Genomic DNA, 20,544 nt, shown 5'->3' on the forward strand with positions numbered 1-20,544 from the left:
GCGTCATTCTTTGTACAAAACCCATCAAATTAAAATTACATGTAAATACTGTCATGTCCTTTGCTTTTAATATGGCTTTGTAGTATGTTTATTTTCAAAGCACTCCTTACACTTTCTAACACTCATTTATTTATCACACTAGCGTCCTTTTTATAATTAGATGTATTACTATTGTAATTTATTGAAGCTTTTCTGCAAAAAAAAATATTACGGCTTATGCATAGAGCTCTTTATTGTGTCAAATTGTCGGCCTTTCAATCTTCAGATAATCTTTAATTTGATGCTTATGCCGCTTTTTTTAAAGTTGCAAATAAATGTATTAATAAATTCGTTTGGCGCTTAATAATATATTTTTGAAATATTATTTAGGTGTTTTTTTATCGGAGTTTTTTTGTGTGGATTAATAGACTAAACATTTGGTGTCGTTATCCATATGTTTTGCGTTACTTCAAAGACCTATAAAATACAATTTTTAGTATGTTTAGCTTTATAGCTGTTAAATGATTCAAAGATGAAAATATAGATATATCACATAGATCGCATTCTCTTCATCTTCCGAATAATCACATAAAAGGTCGTCAAGATCAATATCACTCTCTCATGATAAAAAGCTCGTTTTTTAACGTGACAAAATTCCATCTAAAAAAATAAATATAAATACAAACCACAATTTTTTATCTCTGATATCAGTTAGAACAAGAAAAATAATGGAAGGCGCATCAAAAATATCATACTTAATATAATATGTAATGATTTTGGAATGTAGATTTTTACCAAATGAGATCAATTACAAACAATTAGCGATAATTAATTGCGCGAGAATCTTTTATAAGTATTAATTAAAATATAATCTGCTTGATGTTGCGGCTATTAAAATCAACACAACAATACATGCGTGAATTGTTTGTGAAACGTTAAAAGTAACAAGTCTAATCAAAGACATAGTATGAGCGACTGAACCGGCAAATTTTCGCCGATGATTACCACTTGATTACAGATAAAACAAACAAATACACGAAAGCATTTTAAACATTTTATTTGTAACAATCAATCTTAACTTCAAACAATCATTTAAACAACAAAAATGTGATAATCGCCTCACATTAATTCATTAAGTAATTTATTTATCCGACAACGGTGAAGCGGGTATTCTCTACGTCTTTGGCTATTGGAATCGCAGACTCGCACAAGTTAGCAGCAGTGTAATGGCGGACAGTCACGTGACTGACAATATGGCGGCGGTCAATTTATCGATTATGGAACGGTCTATACAATAGTTAAGAATGCGCGCTAACACGAACATAAATCAAATACTAGTATGCGTCAACAAATACCATGCGAAAGTTACATCAATAACATCCAATTTGTAGCGCTGAGTGATACATGTGAATTCAAGTAATGATCAATGACAAATCGAATGTACGCACATTGAATGATACTAAAAATACAATAGGAGGTTTTGGGGATTCCGATAATGACGTCACGTTTGCGCATGCTCAAATTTTGGCCGTCAAAACTGCGGCCATTCTGCTATTGTTTGCATGTGATGAACCGCATCGTGATAAGGTTACAATCATATTCGCGACCCTTTTGAAGAACAAAAAATACTCAGAACTTGAAATTCGTTCAGATTAAATTGAATCCAATGAACGAACACAAATAAGGACGAAAACAAACAACAAATTAATTGAATTTTTGTAATCAAATATAGAAACTGATTTGAACCTATTTGTTTGTAAAAACTTACCTTGTTGCAGATTAACTAAATCCTCTTGATAAATGTAAATGCTTTTATTTAATTGTTCACACCAGTTTTGACACTTTGTTTCAGCATTTTTAACACAGTGTTTAATTGCCCCTTTGTTTATCACAAACCGATTACCTCGATATGATCGGATACTGTCCAGACATTTACTAAGAAAACAGTGTGTAATAAACCCAGGGACCTATACTTGTATGACTCTGTATGGGGTCTCTGCATAAACCACATGTGTCTGGTCATTAAACACAATTTATGATACCTTCATGTCATCTCTTAGCATATTAAGTTAAAAACTAAACAGTTGCTTAAATAAAATATTTGAACATATTTAAAAAATAGACATTTGTCCGAAATGGATTAACAGCTAGGAACTATTAAGTATATACATTAGCCAGTTTAAAAATAACAATAAAGTGTTTAATAACTATACATTTAAAATATTTTACAAATTTACTGCTACACAACGTATTTAACGGGTACCTGCAAATGTAAACTCTGCTATAATGTGTAAAGATCGTGTGTTACTGCAGTATTCGAAACATCATCATGAAAACAAGCAATCGCGTTTGGTCATTATATACGGATATATAAAATACTTGCGTAAAATAAATTAAATGTGTAGATTTATGGTATCATAAAATGCTAGATTTGTATCGCTCATTATCACTAGAGAAGAGTTTTCAATATACATGTACATGCAAAGACAGTTCAATTTGAATAATATGCAGGTGTATTTTTCAATTGGAATACTTAAATTATTAATATTTACATTCAATGTAAACGAAACGAAAATTCTTCAATGTAAAAGAAAATTAAAACTACATTTCAAGATTGAAAAATCAAATGTATTGAGCTATTTAAGGGCTTTGTTTTATAACTGATATAATACACCCCTTACACTAAATTTCAATCTCTGTAAAAAATAACACTATCGCATCCGCACCACTTATAATAATATTAATTATTATTATATGTTTTATAATTTTTGAAATATCATTTATTAAAGTCTTACTTAAAAAAGAATACGGGTAGTTATAGTTTTGTTTTGTGAAATTGTAAGTATTAAGTCTTCCGACGACCTTTACTCTGATACAATGTAATAGGCCGCGATCGAGAAGTTGACGGCCAATCTATTTTTAGTAACGGAAAACCCCTCTTGTGACGTCACACAAAAACCTCCTATTATATCAAGCTCGTAATGTTCCACATAACATAAATCAACAATGAGAAAAAAGCACTGTATCAACATACATTGATTGACGATTTACCTTCCCAAACCCAACTGTAGGTGTTGGTTAGTAGAAGTAGACGTAATGCAACGAGGTATATTTACAAGCTGTCTTTGATTGCGCGTTGCATTAATTGAATTGTTCGCAAACGCTGTCGAAAATCGTTTGAGATGTATCACACAGGAAGGCGGGACAAAGGTGAAAAATGACCTGCACCGGGCATAGACGATGTTGTTGAAGGCGTGGTAATCGAATGTCCAATGATTTAGACCAGAACTGGTTAGTCTTACTCCATCGAACGTGCAGCCGAATACTACAATTATGATACGTTATGTCACACAATCGTAATTGTTTGTCAGGATCGAAGGCCCTGCCAAGACTCGGTAAAACATTGCTTTCCGTAATAGTCCATAAAACATCGTAAGTGCGACTGCCCATACGGTTGAATCAAATGAGTTTGTAAATCCAAGGTTGATTTGATAGCGAGGAGAAAGCAGGGGTAATTGGTCGTTTTCGCACCACATTATCACCAAGGTGTCGGCGTATGCCTTGCAGCATTGTGGTAAGGCGGAAGTCATTTGAAAGCGGGTTCGGAAGATTCCACTCGAAATGCAAAAGTCAAATTATATTCAGATACTGTTTGACGGAATTAAATTTCCGGGATTTGGTAAGAAAGGCAGCATAACGGCATATTGTATTCGACGACGCCGGAACGGCAGCGTAGCAAAATTGCGCACAAAAAATAATATAAGAGTTTCTGTGTGTTGTGTATGTCCGCGTCGTATTGTCGGAGAAAGCGTTGCTGTAATGGATGCTACTTCACGATCTAACTCCCTTTCTCGTTCACTTTCAATACATGTAAGTAGAAAACCGACCTGAGACATTGTTTCCATAAGTCGCCTAATACCGTTAGGCTCATGACGCCTGGATACATTGTCTGCTAGTGTATAAAACGACCTGGGTAGTAAACAGCGCGCATACGAAAGTTAAACACTGCGCTTAACCAGAAGACACGGCGTTACAAATCCATTACGATTGGGTGTCTGCACGAACCCTTGTTAATAATGGCACAGACTGCAATGTTATCGCAGTGAGCATAAACCATCTGATTAGACCGTTTATGTGACCAACGTCTTGCAGCAATTTCCAGTGATAACACTTCTAAATAGTTAATAGTTAATAGGCAGTTGAAAAGTAGTTTGTGTCCATGGCATGTAAATAAAGTCTCCGTGGTAAAAAGCGCCACAAGCTGTTATGCAAGCGTCAATACTGACAGAAATTGCCGACCTATCTTCAATCATCGGCATGGTTCCATTAAATATTTTCATGAATTCCAGCTACCACAATATGTCCTGTTTCATGTCTATTGTGACACGGGTTCTGTGTCCACTAGCGCGTAGAGTATTTGCATGGTCTATTAAACGGCGCATATGAAAACCACCATAGATGCATTGAGTTATCCAGTAAAGTTTTCCAACGAGTTGCTGTATTTGCTGTTTCGTAACCTTATGAACGTTTAGCGTTTTTTGCAGAACATACTGGATTTCATATAGTTTGTTTTCCGGTACTCGTATAGTTCTTTTAACGGAGTTTGAAACTAGACCGAGAAAGGTGATTTCTTGAGAAGGGCCGTCAAGTTTGCTGTAATTTATTTGAAACACAAGCTTACGTACTAGTTTCATGAGTGCGTTAAGTGAACGTTGACATCCTTCATAGGTTTCATCTATGACTAAGAAATCGTCCAGATACACAACAATAGAATTATGTCCCTGCCTTTTCATTATCATTCGCACGGCTTGCGTAAGTTTGTTGAATATCATCGGGCATCGCGAAGGGCCAAATGGAAGTCTAGTGTCAACCATGTTCGTGAATTTTGAAGAACCGTGGAATCGCCATTTTATTCCCGTAGCTTGGTAATTCGATTGGTGAATTTTAACACTACGATACACGTTTTGCCGGTCCAGTTTTTCCATATAACTATTGGGATTTATTTTTCTGACTGCGTCCTGTATTGACTGGTACTTTAAATGATTCCTTCTTACGAAATCGTTAACGGCTTGTCCCGTCGTTTGGCTGCAATCATGGATGAGTCTTACTTTTGAGGAGTTAAGTCCCTTGGAGATAGCCCCTAGTGCCGAGCTGATCAGGGGTTTATAATCGACGATTTTGTAATGCCCGTTTTCTAATTGCGTGATAATTTGGGCTTCACAAAGCGCGCGAATTTTAAGGTTTGTGGCCGATAAATAATTTTCAACTTCGACACTGTCCGAGATGAGTTCTGTATCCACGACTCTAAATCCATGCTGTATGCCTGATAATAAAATGTTCTATCTTCGTAATCGGTAGGTAGATGGCGGTTCCATGCTTCAAAATTTAAAGACGTAGGTCGGCTAAGTGGTTTTTTGGTTTGTTTGCTTCTTGGGAATCAGAGGTTTCGCTTTGTTATGGCGAAACGGCATCCGTTGCCGAATGGACATTCCCCTCTGACATTGAATATTTTGCAGTGTTCCTGTTTGCTTGTTGGTCCTGTGCAATGGTGGTACGAGGTGTTTTGCACCCAGGCGCTAGTTTTTGGAGCTCCATATACGGTGAAAATGTGCCCCAATTGAACTGGTCTTCAACTTGTAGCTCTCTGTATCGGAAGTCGTAGTAAAGGATACTATTCCACTCATATTTCTCCGCAAATTCGAATATTCGGGCTGCGTAAACAAGATAGTATTCATTGTCTTCTCTTTTGAGTTCTTTTGTTTCTAGCAAATAATTCAAGAGTCTCATATTTGCGGCATCCCATTCCTCAAGGAGGACACCAAGGTATGGATGATCTTCTTCTGTTTTTAGCACGATTGTCTCTGTGCCCGAAGAACGTAATACGAAATCTTTCCTCCTGCTTTGTCGTCGGCGTTTCGTTACTTCTGACAGGAACTGTGTTATATGGGCAGCTTTCGTTGAAGTTTATTGTCAATAGGGACCGAGGGTCCATGAAAGTAGATGTGGGTGTTTTTTCGCCACGGGCTATAACTCCATTGCTGTTGGTAAGTAAGTCATCTAGTTACTTACCAGCTCCATCGAGTGAAGCTGCATCAGGGTTCAGCTGGTTTCCAGACGCAGGAGAAACGCTACCTTTCCATTTCCAAATTTCTTGGATGATAAGTTTAGTGCATCCGAATGGCACACCGATAGCCTTCAAGTTGCTTTCTTCGACAAGAAGAAGCGCCTCTTTGGTTACGCGTTCTTCTTGTCGGAGTTGCTGAATAATTGGACATGGTAGTTTCAAGTCTACCACCCAGTCATCAAACTGAAAGTCACTATTGTCCCTATCGCCCTCTTTTTCCATGACGATTTCAATTGGTTACACACATGTATGCAGACATATAAAAGATATACAAATTGTCCTAAGCACAAAAATCCAAAGCCGGAGGAGAGACTTGTAAGCACTTTGAGCTGCGCGCAATGACTGCCTGAACGGGCTGCATGCTGGACAGAGCGCGGTTACTGACCCGCGGTCTCAAAGGTGGTGCTGGCAGGACATTAGCCGGCTTGTCGTCATAAAGCATAAGTGGCAGGAAAAACATATTGGCATATTGGTATCTCTTCTTAATACAATAAAGAATCTTAATTCAACTTAAAAGTCTTAGCAGATTGAACCAAATGACTCATGATTAGCAGTGTGCACAAAACTTTGATAAAAGTCTTCACAATTTTCGAAATGATAAGTTTATTTTTACAAATTTGTGAAGTTATGAACCAATGGAAACACAACCTACTGTTCGATGGTAACAACCACATCCCTGATGCAACCAAGTACTACCTAACTGTATTGATACAATATGCAGTAACAGCATCCATGAGTATATTAAAAACTGTTACCACCGGTACATACAACACAATTTCAAGGGTTTATGTGCGTGATAAGACACAATCCAGAAACCATCTGGCGTCCTTGGTCTTTAAAAATCCATTGGGCGGATGTCTCTCTAAAATGGCGAGGATTTCGATCACAACTTATAGTATAAGATATTGTCCTTCATCAAATTCATGTAATGAGTTATTTATAATAGGTAATTACACTCTAAATGTACTTTTTACCTTACTGTGATGATCAATACATTTGTAGGTAAGTGTTAATTTTATGAAAAGCAATGAAACCTTTTTTAAGATTTTGCGATTTTTAAGGACAAAAGCAATGTTGTATATTTGCCAATATATGAACAGGTCGGAATTTGAGAATAATACGCCTTTGTAAGGTTGTGTCCATTCGCAGACACGCTGACAATCCGATTCCAGGACGATGTAAAAATGAACTGCACTTCATAAATATTAAATACTTCGGTTTACAATTTTATATTTAAGATTATTTTTATAAAATTATTGGCAAACAAGGAAGGACCTTAAAGCCACACACCTTGAAATGAAGTACATGGCATAGTAAATTTAAGTATAAATAAGAAACATATTTTATCTATGCCAATAAGAATATATCTGGTTGTTACAAGGTAGAAATCCGTCTCTTTTGCGCTTTAAAAATAATCGCGTTTGTCGAAATGGACGTATACGTCTAGAAATCATACTTTCGGTTTTAAAAGCGGTACCGTTTGAAAATAATAAACTAGGGGCCTACTTGCTTACTAGGCTATATATTTAATTTTATCTATCTCAATCAGAATATATCTGGTGGATACAAGGTAGAAATCCGTCTTTTTTTGCGCTTTAAAACTTTAAGCGTTTGTCGAAATGGACGTATAAGTATAGAAATTCTACTTTCGGTTTTAAAATTACAAAAATAAAATTAAATACTTGCTAACTAGGCCATAGATTTAATGACAATTTTGCACACTTTCAAATTGCATCTATATGTATTGATTAACATGTACTTCATTTCATTAACATAGACGTTCAAGAAGTCATGGTACAACGTTCCAAGGACGGCGAGAGGCAGACAGAGGTCAATATCATGGCAAACCGGGATCATAATCCCAAACGTTATTGACGTGGAACGTAATTGGCTTAAGGATGTTCTTTATATTCACGTTTATGTCTGTCACGAGTATCACTATTTTTACAATTCATAAAACACGGGTGGTGTTTAAATGTGTACATAACACATAAATATTGAACAATGCACTTGATAGAACTAAAAGCATCTTTCGACATGGTATTGTCATGTGCAATTTTCAGTCATGGGTATACATGTATAAACATATGCTTATGCACTATTACTACAATAAAGGACACTTTGTCAGCATACAAAAAAACATTGCATTTATTTTTTCCTACAGCCATTTAAAATGTAATAATTGTGAGAACAAATTTAATACATATAAACTTGTGCAACCTTTTCAGCAAATATTGATAAATCTCTAAATAATATCATTAAATACATTATCTACAAGTGAGATATAATGAATGACACGATATGAGATGATTATTTTTTTATTTTTCAGTTATAATAATTAATAACCCCACAAACCACCTCACCATTGCCTATTTGCTCAATTGTATATTTAATTCATTACTCATTTTTAAATGATATTGTGAACACATTTGAAGCAATTCAATAATTATATATGGAATCAACATAAATTGAGTTAAAAGTAATATTTAGTGCGCTTGCTTATTCACTTATAAATTAAAAAGCATCGTAAAGTATAAACGCTCGCACATCTTAACATATTGCTGTCAAAACAAAGGTTTAAATCGTTCCATATGATATTTTAATGATATGTCGGATGTAAGAATAGAATGTTTCTTGACAGACTTATGGGACACATCAGAAGTTTTATTGTATTAAAAGTGATGACTGGAATATACACATAAATGAACTTCTCCAGGGATCAATGACATGTTAAAGTCAGCGCCAGTGATATGTCTCTTTGTAATTAATTTTGTAGACATCACACACACTTATCACATTCAGAGATCTGGTAATTTGTGTTGCCAGTACGCGGAACATTGTAATATAAAGTCCATATGGGATCCGTATGCATTCTGAGTGGGTCCCACAGAGTTCTCAATTTCAAAACCCATATCGGTTTTCCCTAAAGGCCCCATCTATTTTGCAAAAACCAGTTATTATGAGCTATATCATTTGATTTTTGACAAATAAACTATTTTACAACATTTGGTTATATAGCTATCATAAATGACATTGTAATGAAAGTATATCCTCATTATGTTTCTATTTTGTGGGATTTTTAAGACAGACCGACAGAAGATACATATACACATGCAAACCATATTGTATTGACTATATACAGAAACACAGCATTATAATCTATAATATTAAATAAGTTAACTACTTTAAGGCAAGCATTAAGATAACTATATAAACTAGTTGGTCTGTTGTTTGTTTTTCAATTAATAAATTTATTAATGTGCAAAACCAATAGCGACAGCGCCAATTTGAATTTTATTGTTTTCACAAGATATTCCGATTCGCAGAGTATCAGTTGTTCAGATTTTATCTTCGAGACGAGAATTATTGACCGACATTGTTTTTTCATCGATCGACATTGTAGACCAGGTAGAAAAATATATATTGATATAAGTTTTGTTCATTTTGTACAATTGAGTTGAAACAGCCGGCTTCCGCTTCAGTCATTTTACTTCTCGAAAGACATATCAAAAAGATGTAACAGCGCTAGACGCAATACATGCATTCTATGCGTGTACAGTGGTTTTGAAGAACAAAGTTCCACCCAATATCGGAATACAATTTGATTCTCAAGCAAACTAGGTTACGTGTCAAAATGCTTAACTTTTGACATTTTACTAAGCTTCAACATTCGATCTTTTGTTTAACTCGACAGGATTCTCTTGATAAAGCATCATCTTTTCACATATTCGAATAAATCTGTAGGATAAGTTTTTTTCAGTATAGTATATCTCGCATATATGAACCTGGCACTTACATTTATACATCAATATTTTTTTAAAGAATAATGAATTATCGTACTGGTAGTGATTTTAAACGATTGAACCATAACTCACCTGGTTAACTGTTATTGTCTCTTGCAAAACATGCACAAACAAAACAGAAATAACAAAAAATATGAAACAAACTACATACAAGTTATGCTTAATTAATTGACGAGTACAAAAATGTATCATTTATAGTTTAACATGATGAACCCAATTCGTATTAAGTCATCAGAAAAATGTTAAGCAACGCAAGACTAGATCATTATATCTGAACTGTGTACGTTTCTTTTTTGTGTGCATTGAGATAGAAAACAAAATAAGATAATGCTTTCAAAATTATCATTTTATCACGCTGATGAAGACAGAAACATGCAGGTAATATTCCGTATTATTGTTTAATAACGTTGAACGCACGGGTTTTCAATTAAGTAAAATAATGTTTGATGATGCAAGCAAATGGCAATTTTCATGTTTATTTTTTAAAGCAAATAATCGGCCCTGTGTCATTATTAAACTCTTGTTCCTAATCAGTCACCCACAGGAATATTTAAGGGTATTTTAATCATAATTTTAAAAATACTACTGTTGTTTTGGCTAGTTCCTTGAAAACAAATCGCAAATATTTACAATACCACAATGGGTTATAAAATCGAAGTCAACCAGTTACATGTCAACGAGCTTTGGATCTTGTTTTTTCTGATCTATTACAACTTTTGAGATCCATGCCATGACATACATAAAGCATCGACAATAAAGGTAATTTAATGATTTAATGATTTATAATGAACAGAAGACAATGTTTAGGACATAATTTAAAGTTTGTGTCATGTTTATGAGTTAGTATCAAGAACCCCTCATCATCTCGCTGCTTGGCTTTGTTAATTCTTACGGCTTGAATGTTCCCAGCATTTTGTTCTCATGGAATTGGTGAGTGAACTTCAATAAATCACATCAAATTTTACTTTGGAATATGTTTTCAATTGTTTACCCACCGCCCGACCAATATTTAACAAAACCGAAAACCAATCAATAAAAATAGCCTTAGACCAATACTGGTGTTTGTATATCAACTACTGCCAGAACACGTTCAACAATGTTAGAACTGAGTTATTTGAGGTTTTCATTTCCTAATTTTGTTCACTAGATTTATCAATGCGATGGATATTTTACAAGCACAAGTGCTGATAGAGATAAAATCATACCATTTCATAAATAGTGTCACGTTAAGGTCAATCTGTTCGCTAAATAGCTTAAAAACGAATGGCTTAACCTACTGAAACGACCACACAAGGAAACAGAACACGTCTTCCTGCCTTTGATAACCTATTAATATGTACACACATATATTGCGGGCGCGACAATTCATCACATTTAACCAGCAATTGACAGGACACAACAACAATAATCAGTATCTGATACAAACATACTTTACGGGGGGGTGGGGGGGGGGGGGTTCACTTTTGCAAGGTATGACATGTGATTCAATGTCATGTCCATCTAGAAAAATAAACAACTGACATGATATTGGACGGACGTAGGATCGGACAGAAACGCGAAAACCCTAAGACTCAAACCGGCTTTGCAGCAACGTTATGGTGTAAATAAAGAAATAAACCATCTACCGCCATACCACAAACATTCGAGTAGACTTGTACATGGGCTATTAGCGCGACAATCAATTGTAATTAAATACCTGTGCAGGATGTGTATTTCATGGCTGGAAGCAGGTTAATGACAAAGAAATATCAAAATATTGGAGATGCCGTTGAAGAGAAGTTTTATTTAGAACGATGAATTGCCTGACCGATGTATTGATTTTTTTGTTGAAGATGCTGCTTCAGCGAAGCAGCTCGTCTAAGTTATCATGCCATGAAAAAAAATCTTCACAATGGCGACCTGTAAAAGACCGAGCCAGTCCGATTGAGTTGGCTAAATTTTCTCAATCGGCATACCTTGCTGAAAATCATTGATAAAGGTAAAGGCAGCTTGGTTCCCGTCATCTTTCAAATTTATCGAGAGGAACGTGACAGGAACCAGACATGTAACTGTCAGGTGGCATTTCAAACGCTGTGACGCTGGGAAAACCCCAAATGTAGTTATTTTTGGATTTGATCGAGAATGTAACAACCCGCCTCCCAATTACGCTGAATGGGTCAAGTTTCCCACGGGTACCCCCACATTTTTTTTCGTACCAATTTTTTTTTTCGTACCAACATTTTTTTTCGTTCCCAAATTTTTTTATAACCCCAATTTTTTTCGTACTCAAATTTTTGTTCGTACCCATTTTTTTTTTCGTACCCAACAAAAATTTTGCATCATTTTTTCGTACCCCAAATTGTCGTAGCCAATTTTTTTTTCGTATCCAAAATTTTCGTTCGCACATACACAATTATGGTGATTTAGATAAACTTAAATAGATGCTTTTATATCCATCCTCTTCAAAAGCATCGTCATACCAGTACTGTCAGTACTTTGATTTCAATAAAAAGTTATGTAGACTATAAAAAGACAATAAAAGCACCAGCCCATATAATAAGCGAATTTTATGAATAGCTGTTATATAAAAGAGGTCAATAATACATCTCCTTAAAATATAAGAAACGTACAATAGATTTTTAATAAAGTGCACATCATTATCGTATTTCTTCTAATAATGCCTTTAACTTTGTTCTGTTCTTGCATTTGTATTTTCTTTCCTATGCAAATGAACAACTACATGCCTAATATTCAATCGATCCGAAAAAAATATAGAAAAACTATTCAAAATCCTAAAATAAACGCGTACAGGGTCTGAAAAAAGTGAACTGATATGTGAGTCAGGTGAACGGTTACGTAAATAATGTGATAAGATTTCCTTTTATGTCGTTGTCAGACAAGTGTCAACAGTAGAGGCTCAGTCGATATCAGCTTACTCGAAATAGTCGTTAACGACCAGCGCATAGAATGACTTGATTTGTTATGACATAACATATTTCTTTATGACGCAGGTACTGCATTTAAATTATATCAAACGTAATTTAGCTCGTATCAAGAATATTTCATACATTTCGCTTGTTTGTTTCAAACCACTTATATTTCACATCTAGCTGAATATCTCACAGCATAGCATTCCTATTGCTCGTTGCTGTATTAAATAAACTCTGTGATAAAACTTGTATTGCTCATATATAATAATTTTCACCAATAATAACGTTTAAAATACATTGCTTTTTTAGACATAATTTAAAAACTTAACTTATGATTTACCTATTTTAATTTGAACTGTTTACTTGTTATCGATACGATAACAAAACAATTGAATAGGATTCGAGTTTCGTCTTTAAATAACAATATCTATAAAGCCGCCTTAGTCTCTGCATTTATAAATATACATATTTATATAACGAATAATTCAAAATTTGCTGTAAATTTTAACAGGGATTTAACACTTGATCCAGTTTGAAATAATTTGACCAAGTTCCATTAAGATTGGAAATAAATGTGGCATATAGAGTCTTCGCAAGTTAATGCTATCGACGGACGACAGATGACGTACAACAGCGATCACAAACGCATTTCATGAACTTTATTTTCTATAAAATACTTAAAAATGTGTGACAAAGATCCTTTACTTTACACTTTAATATTAGCCAATGCAATGTACATTTTACTACTAGCATGCATATTAAAGGCAAGAAGCCAAAATTCAGTCTTCTATCTATTGATGAAACTCATCAATTTGTTGATGAGCTTCTCATTTCATTGCGGGCGGAGCATCGTCCACACCATCATCTTTTCATTCAATGCGCTGGACACCACGCGGAAACCGATTTCTTCGAGTTTATCGAGAACCCATTTCGGATGGTGTTCTACAATAAAGCCTTTTCTGAAATAATACACGTTAATTAACATATACATTGCACAGTGCATTATTATAATATCTATGTCAATAAGTAGATTTCAATTGTTCCACGAAGTGGTCGGTGACACAAAATATGGCTCTTGGTATTGGGCTTAAAACAATTAAAACAAGCGCTGTTTGTAATACACATGCCCCCCCAAACGTGCTGTCAGTTGTAGTGGCAGCCATTGTGTTCAACGACTTCCTAAAAACAAATTTAAATGCAAATTAACCTTGCGATAAAATATTACATTCGAACAAAATAATGTAAACAAATTATATGCATAAATAAAAAAAAACAATGAAATAAACGAAGATGCTTTATATTGGAAAACACATGGTATAATTAATTACTACATGTAATAGTTTGAAACTTTGAAGGTAATGTACACATTTAAATGAACGAGTGCAGTTCCGAACGCGAAAGCTCAGAGAATGTATAAAGGAAAATATGTCTACAGAATCTATACAAAAATTAAAACGTATTTCATTGTAGTAATGTACTTATACCTTAAAAAGTGGTTAGGCAATTTAGGACATTGTCATGTTAAGCAATACACTCTGGCATATCTTGAAAGCTATAGCGGGTAAAAACTTGTAATATGTGGTAAAACATTTAGACATAATTGAAAACAAAAGTTGGTATGAATTTACCATGTTGATCGTTACATCTATGAACGTGTCTTATTTAGTGATATATCTAGACAGATCTTGAAACAAAAGTAAGTATGAACTTGCCATGTGTAGCAAACGTCTAGACAGATATTAAAAAGTGGGTATTAAAGGGGCCTTTACACGTTTGGTTAAATTGACAAAATTGAAAGAAGTTGTTTCAGATTCGCAAATTTTCGTTCTAGTAATGATATTTGTGAGGTAACAGTAATACTGAACATTTATCATGCTCTAAACTAGCCATTATATGCATTTGTTGACTATTTAAAAACCCGAAAATTATAAAGCGTTGCAACGCCAAACGAATTAATTATTTGGAGAGTTCTGGTGTTGTCGCTATATTTTGTGAAACTACAAGTATTGCTCATATAAAGTATAAAATAAATCTAGCATTGTCATAGGCGGGTCCAGGGGGGGGGGGCGGACGCGGCGTACGCCCCCCCCCCCCTCAAATCGCCAAAGTAAAGTCAATTCATTGGATGTCAACTAGATCTAAATCACCTATTTAAACTTGTCAAAGCCTTTGAAATCACTAAAATTGTGGAGCTTCCTGGGGGCTTCGCCCCCCTGGACCCCCAAAACTATAAACTATGCACGTTTTTGGCATTATAAGAAGGTACTTTGATGAAAGTATATTAGGCGTGACATGCTCGAGAAGTGGTTGTCAAAGCCTTCAAAATCATTTAAATCGTGAAGCTTCCGGGTGGCTTTGCCCCCCTGGAACCCCTAAACGATAAACTATTCACTTTTGGGGCATTATAAGAAGGTACTTTGATGAAAGTATATAAGGCGTGACATGCTCGAGAAGTGGTTGTCAACGCCCTCAAAATCATTTAAATCGTGAAGCTTCCGGGGGGCTTTGCCCCCCTGGACCCCCTAAACGATAAACTATGCACTTTTTGGGCAATATAAGAAGGTACACTGATGAAAGTATATAAGACTTGACTTGCTCTAGAAGTGGTTGTGAAAAGCCTTCAAAGTTACTAAAATCGTGGAGCTTACGGGGGGGGGGGGGGGGCTTGGCCCCCTGGACCCCCAGCAAATCTTTCAATATCAAGCCCCCCCCCCCCCCTCTAACCAGAAATCCTGGAGCCGCCCCTGATTGTATCTGGAACGATGGCAGAGTGGTCTAAGTCGTAAACATTTTACTCCAGGGGTCAGTGGTTCGAGCCCTGCTGAGGGTAACATTTTTTTCTTTTTTAAATTTTATTCTTGATTTTTTATTGGAACATTTTATATCCAATGTTTACATAAATGAATATAAGGCATATAATAAAATACTTGAAAACATGTCAAAATCTGTGAAAAGGCCCCATAAATATTTCCGTTAACTACTTAATATTTTAATCGTTTTTACTCTTTATCTTACGCATGGTTATAAATAATGTTTATAGAAAGAAATTAAACATACAAACTTACGAGTGGAAACTGTTTTGTTATTATCAAATAAGGCATTTTAAAAATGACCTATTTTCGATTTCGATTTCAAGAATAAAATGTCGGTCTCAAAGTCAGCCTATCCGTGTTTTAGACATAATAGGTCGGGTCGGTCCATCATCCCGACCGACCCGGTTTAGTCACGTTATCGCTTTGAAAACTCTATACAAATCGATGGTGAAGAACAATATCTTGAATAAAGTTATCTGCTTTTCGATAATCGTTGGGACAGAAAATGTTAAATTAACTTTACAATTTTTCACTTTCTTATAAATTAAGTTTCAACGATGGTGCAAGCATTGAAAATATGTGGACCTTTGTTAAAGGTATATGTTTGCTTTAAACACTATGTTGCATTACTCGTTTTCAATTATTATGCAATAGATGACGTTTAAGTTCAGTTCATCTTGAATGCTCTGAGCTTTTTTGTACACATACGCACAGCTCAGAGTTCTTCCTGATTAAACCAAATTCAATGTAAAAAATAAGTCCCAAGTTTGTCTATATGTAACGTGTCTACCGTTCCTTCGGGATATATATATATAATGGCTTTTCCTCGGGCTTTCCTTAGCCGTGTGATTTGATAAACAAATAATATAATTTGCCTCTTTACAAGCCGGTTCCGTATGCCCTGTGCGACTTGGATTGCTTTGATCACTTGGGTTGACTTGGGTCGACTCGGGTTGACTTGGGTCGACTTGGGTTGACTTGGGTCGACTTGGGTCGACTTGGGTCGTCTTGAGTTGACTTGCAATGGGTCAACTTGGGGTGATTTGAGTCAACTTGGGTTGACTTGGATCACCTAGGGTGTCTTGGGTGACTTGGGTCACTTGGGTTGACTTGAGTCGACTTGGGTCGACTTGGGTCGTCTTGAGTTGACGTGGGTCAACTTGGGGTGATTTGAGTCAACTTGGGTTGACTTGGATCACCTAGGGTGTCTTGGGTGACTTGGGTCACCCCGGGTGTCTTACACCTATTGCAACGAGTCTGCAGTGTCTCCCCTCTGCGTTACGCAAGGGAGACAATCAATGTCCCCCCTCTGCGTTTATGCAAGGAAGACAAACGGTCAGTGTCTCCCCTCTGCGTTACGCAAGGGAGACAATCAATGTCCCCCCTCTGCGTTTATGCAAGGAAGACAATTGGTCAGTGTTGTACAAGCGACACTCAGTAGCTTGACAGACTCAGGCTGACCTACGAGACCTGACACGTGCACTAACTGGAATGGAAACCTTTGACCCGGACTTATATACGAGTCTCTAGGCTACCCAGCAAGCTATGGTATGTTGTGCGCAAAGTTGCCAGGGTCACCTCCACTCGAAAGTATCCAAAGTCACAGAGATGTCCCTTGCTCAGGCTGACCTAAGAGACCAGAAACGTGCACTGTCTTATATAACCAATGAAAACCTGTGACCCAGACAAAGGTATGAGTCTCTATTGAAGCTACCCAGCAAGCTATGGTGTAGTGCGCAAAGTTACTTGGGTCACTTCTACTCAAAAGGCATCCAAAGTCCCAGATAATTTCAATGGTATAAGGTCTCTAATTATTACAACGTTTTTAACGTTGTGAACTGTTCGACGATCGAACGCAGACTGCTCGCTCCCCATAAGAGCATCGCTTTATATACTGATATATATACCACGTGACCCGCTTGCTAAAGACATCACCCTACTATTTCATGTTAACACAACCCTACCGTTTCAAACAGTAATTGTATAATACTGTGGCTATATTATGAAATACATATTGTGCATCTTAATAACCGACTTGTATTATTAAATCATCAAATTATGTACATAAAAGTACAATGATCAATCCAAAATACACACGCTATTTGCGTGGAACGTACCGAATAGTCGAATGCTTGTTCGCGGGAAATGTACTTTCGTTTTGGTGTAAATAATAGGAAAGAACTCAAAGAATAATGAACCTAAAGGATAAAATACCGGCCAAAATCGTCACACTACCCACGCCTCCGATTTCAAGCGTCCCGCTTACAATACTCTGTCTAAGTGTGAAACAAAAACGTCAACATCTTTTATTGACAAAAAAAATACTACTCCCGGTAGTCATGTTAAAAGCAAATGTTATGACAAAACATGATATCTAATGCTAAATGAATGACTAGTATCCTGATGGGATGAGAAAAACAAACATGAGTATGACCTGATGAAACAATGAACAAGAAACAGTAACAATAAACTATACAGCTAACTCTAATAGTTCTAAATGTGTCTCAGTCATTTGGCAGTATGCCCCATGGTTATGTGGATATAGAAACCCATCGCGTCATGGCATATTTCACCGCAGACATTACATCTCATAGGATTGTCGACACAATGGCAACCCTTATGTACGAACATCATGGCCTGGTTGCCGAAGGTGATATCGCACACATCGCATTTGTTTACCCTAGGTTCGTCTGTCTGGGTCTGTACGTTACAGCCAACCACCGTGGGGACCTGTCTTCTCATCGAACTATGGTCTGGAGCGGCAGTTTCAAGTGGGCGATCACAGCTGACCTCGTTTTCAAGTTCTAGTCTAGCATTTTCTAGCTTGACATGCTCAAGTTCGGCTCTTATCCTATCCAAGTCGCTTTGTTCTTGATGTGACGCCATTGTGACGCTGAGTCGGGATGCTTTAAGGGTCGTCCCAATATATCCCACCGCTGCCACCAATTTTTGTAACGTGTCTACCGTTCCTTCGGGATATATATATAATGGCTTTTCCTCGGGCTTTCCTTAGCCGTGTGATTTGATAAACAAATAATATAATTTGCCTCTTTACAAGCCGGTTCCGTATGCCCTGTGCGACTTGGATTGCTTTGATCACTTGGGTTGACTTGGGTCGACTCGGGTTGACTTGGGTCGACTTGGGTTGACTTGGGTCGACTTGGGTCGACTTGGGTCGTCTTGAGTTGACTTGCAATGGGTCAACTTGGGGTGATTTGAGTCAACTTGGGTTGACTTGGATCACCTAGGGTGTCTTGGGTGACTTGGGTCACTTGGGTTGACTTGAGTCGACTTGGGTCGACTTGGGTCGTCTTGAGTTGACGTGGGTCAACTTGGGGTGATTTGAGTCAACTTGGGTTGACTTGGATCACCTAGGGTGTCTTGGGTGACTTGGGTCACCCCGGGTGTCTTACACCTATTGCAACGAGTCTGCAGTGTCTCCCCTCTGCGTTACGCAAGGGAGACAATCAATGTCCCCCCTCTGCGTTTATGCAAGGAAGACAATTGGTCAGTGTTGTACAAGCGACACTCAGTAGCTTGACAGACTCAGGCTGACCTACGAGACCTGACACGTGCACTAACTGGAATGGAAACCTTTGACCCGGACTTATATACGAGTCTCTAGGCTACCCAGCAAGCTATGGTATGTTGTGCGCAAAGTTGCCAGGGTAACCTCCACTCGAAAGTATCCAAAGTCACAGAGATGTCCCTTGCTCAGGCTGACCTAAGAGACCAGAAACGTGCACTGTCTTATATTACCAATGAAAACATGTGACCCGGACAAAGGTATGAGTCTATATTGAAGCTACCCAGCAAGCTATGGTGTAGTGCGCAAAGTTACTTGGGTCACTTCTACTCAAAAGGCATCCAAAGTCCCAGATAATTTCAATGGTATAAGGTCTCTAATTATTACAACGTATTTAACGTTGTGAACTGTTCGACGATCGAACGCAGACTGCTCGCTCCCCTTTTTTTTTTTTTTTTTTTTTTTTTTTTTTTTTTTTTTCATTATTTTTTATCGAGTGCACCGGGATTGTCTCCCATATGGCCATCGCCCCCAGAAAGACGTGTTAGTTGGTTACGGGGGATAGTGCATGATACAGGAGACACCCCGTTCCAGAGGTGACCCTGGGTCTTTTAGTGCCCGGTGTATAGCACCTAGTACACTGCACCTCGGTTTAACGTCTCATGCGAAAGACGAGTTAGTAGGTTAGGTGCAGCGGGGGATCGAACCAGCGATCTCTGGATTGTGAAGCCAGTGTGTTACCACTAGACCACGGATCCGCTACTCGCTCCCCATAAGAGCAGCGCTTTATATACTGATATATATACCACGTGACCCGCTTGCTAAAGACATCACCCTACTATTTCATGTTAACACAACCCTACCGTTTCAAACAGTAATTGTATAATACTGTGGCTATATTATGAAATACATATTGTGCATCTTAATAACCGACTTGTATTATTAAATCATCAAATTATGTACATAAAAATACAATGATCAATCCAAAATACACACGCTATTTGCGTGGAACGTACCGAATAGTCGAATGCTTGTTCGCGGGAAATGTACTTTCGTTTTGGTGTAAATAATAGGAAAGAACTCAAAGAATAATGAACCTAAAGGATAAAATACCGGCCAAAATCGTCACATATACAATCGAATTCAATCAACCAAAACCAGCGTAACAAACACAATACCTGTTACCATCGATATCAATTTGCGTTCTGTTTGAGGATAAATGCTCAAAACAAATGTACTTAAGATGTAATCACAAAACTTGGTATACATATACTATCGTAAAACTTCTTTAAATAGAGAATCGATATATTGAATATATACTCTGACTTGAGCGATTCGCATAGTTAAGGCGAAATACTTTAATTAGACATTCCCTCCTTTAACGAAAGCA

General features: G+C 36.8%; 1 long non-coding RNA gene across 1 annotated transcript; it reads right to left on the reverse strand.

The window, feature by feature from the left end:
- Positions 1-13,459: 13,459 nt before the first annotated feature.
- LOC127873937 (uncharacterized) lies at positions 13,460-16,015 on the reverse strand. Its single transcript, XR_008046444.1, has 2 exons — positions 15,881-16,015; positions 13,460-13,994 (listed from the first exon to the last, which is right to left on the reverse strand). It is a non-coding gene; the product is annotated as an uncharacterized LOC127873937 (long non-coding RNA).
- Positions 16,016-20,544: the final 4,529 nt, after the last annotated feature.

The sequence above is a fragment of the Dreissena polymorpha genome, chromosome 3, assembly GCF_020536995.1.
Source record: "Dreissena polymorpha isolate Duluth1 chromosome 3, UMN_Dpol_1.0, whole genome shotgun sequence".
NCBI lineage: Eukaryota > Metazoa > Mollusca > Bivalvia > Myida > Dreissenidae > Dreissena > Dreissena polymorpha.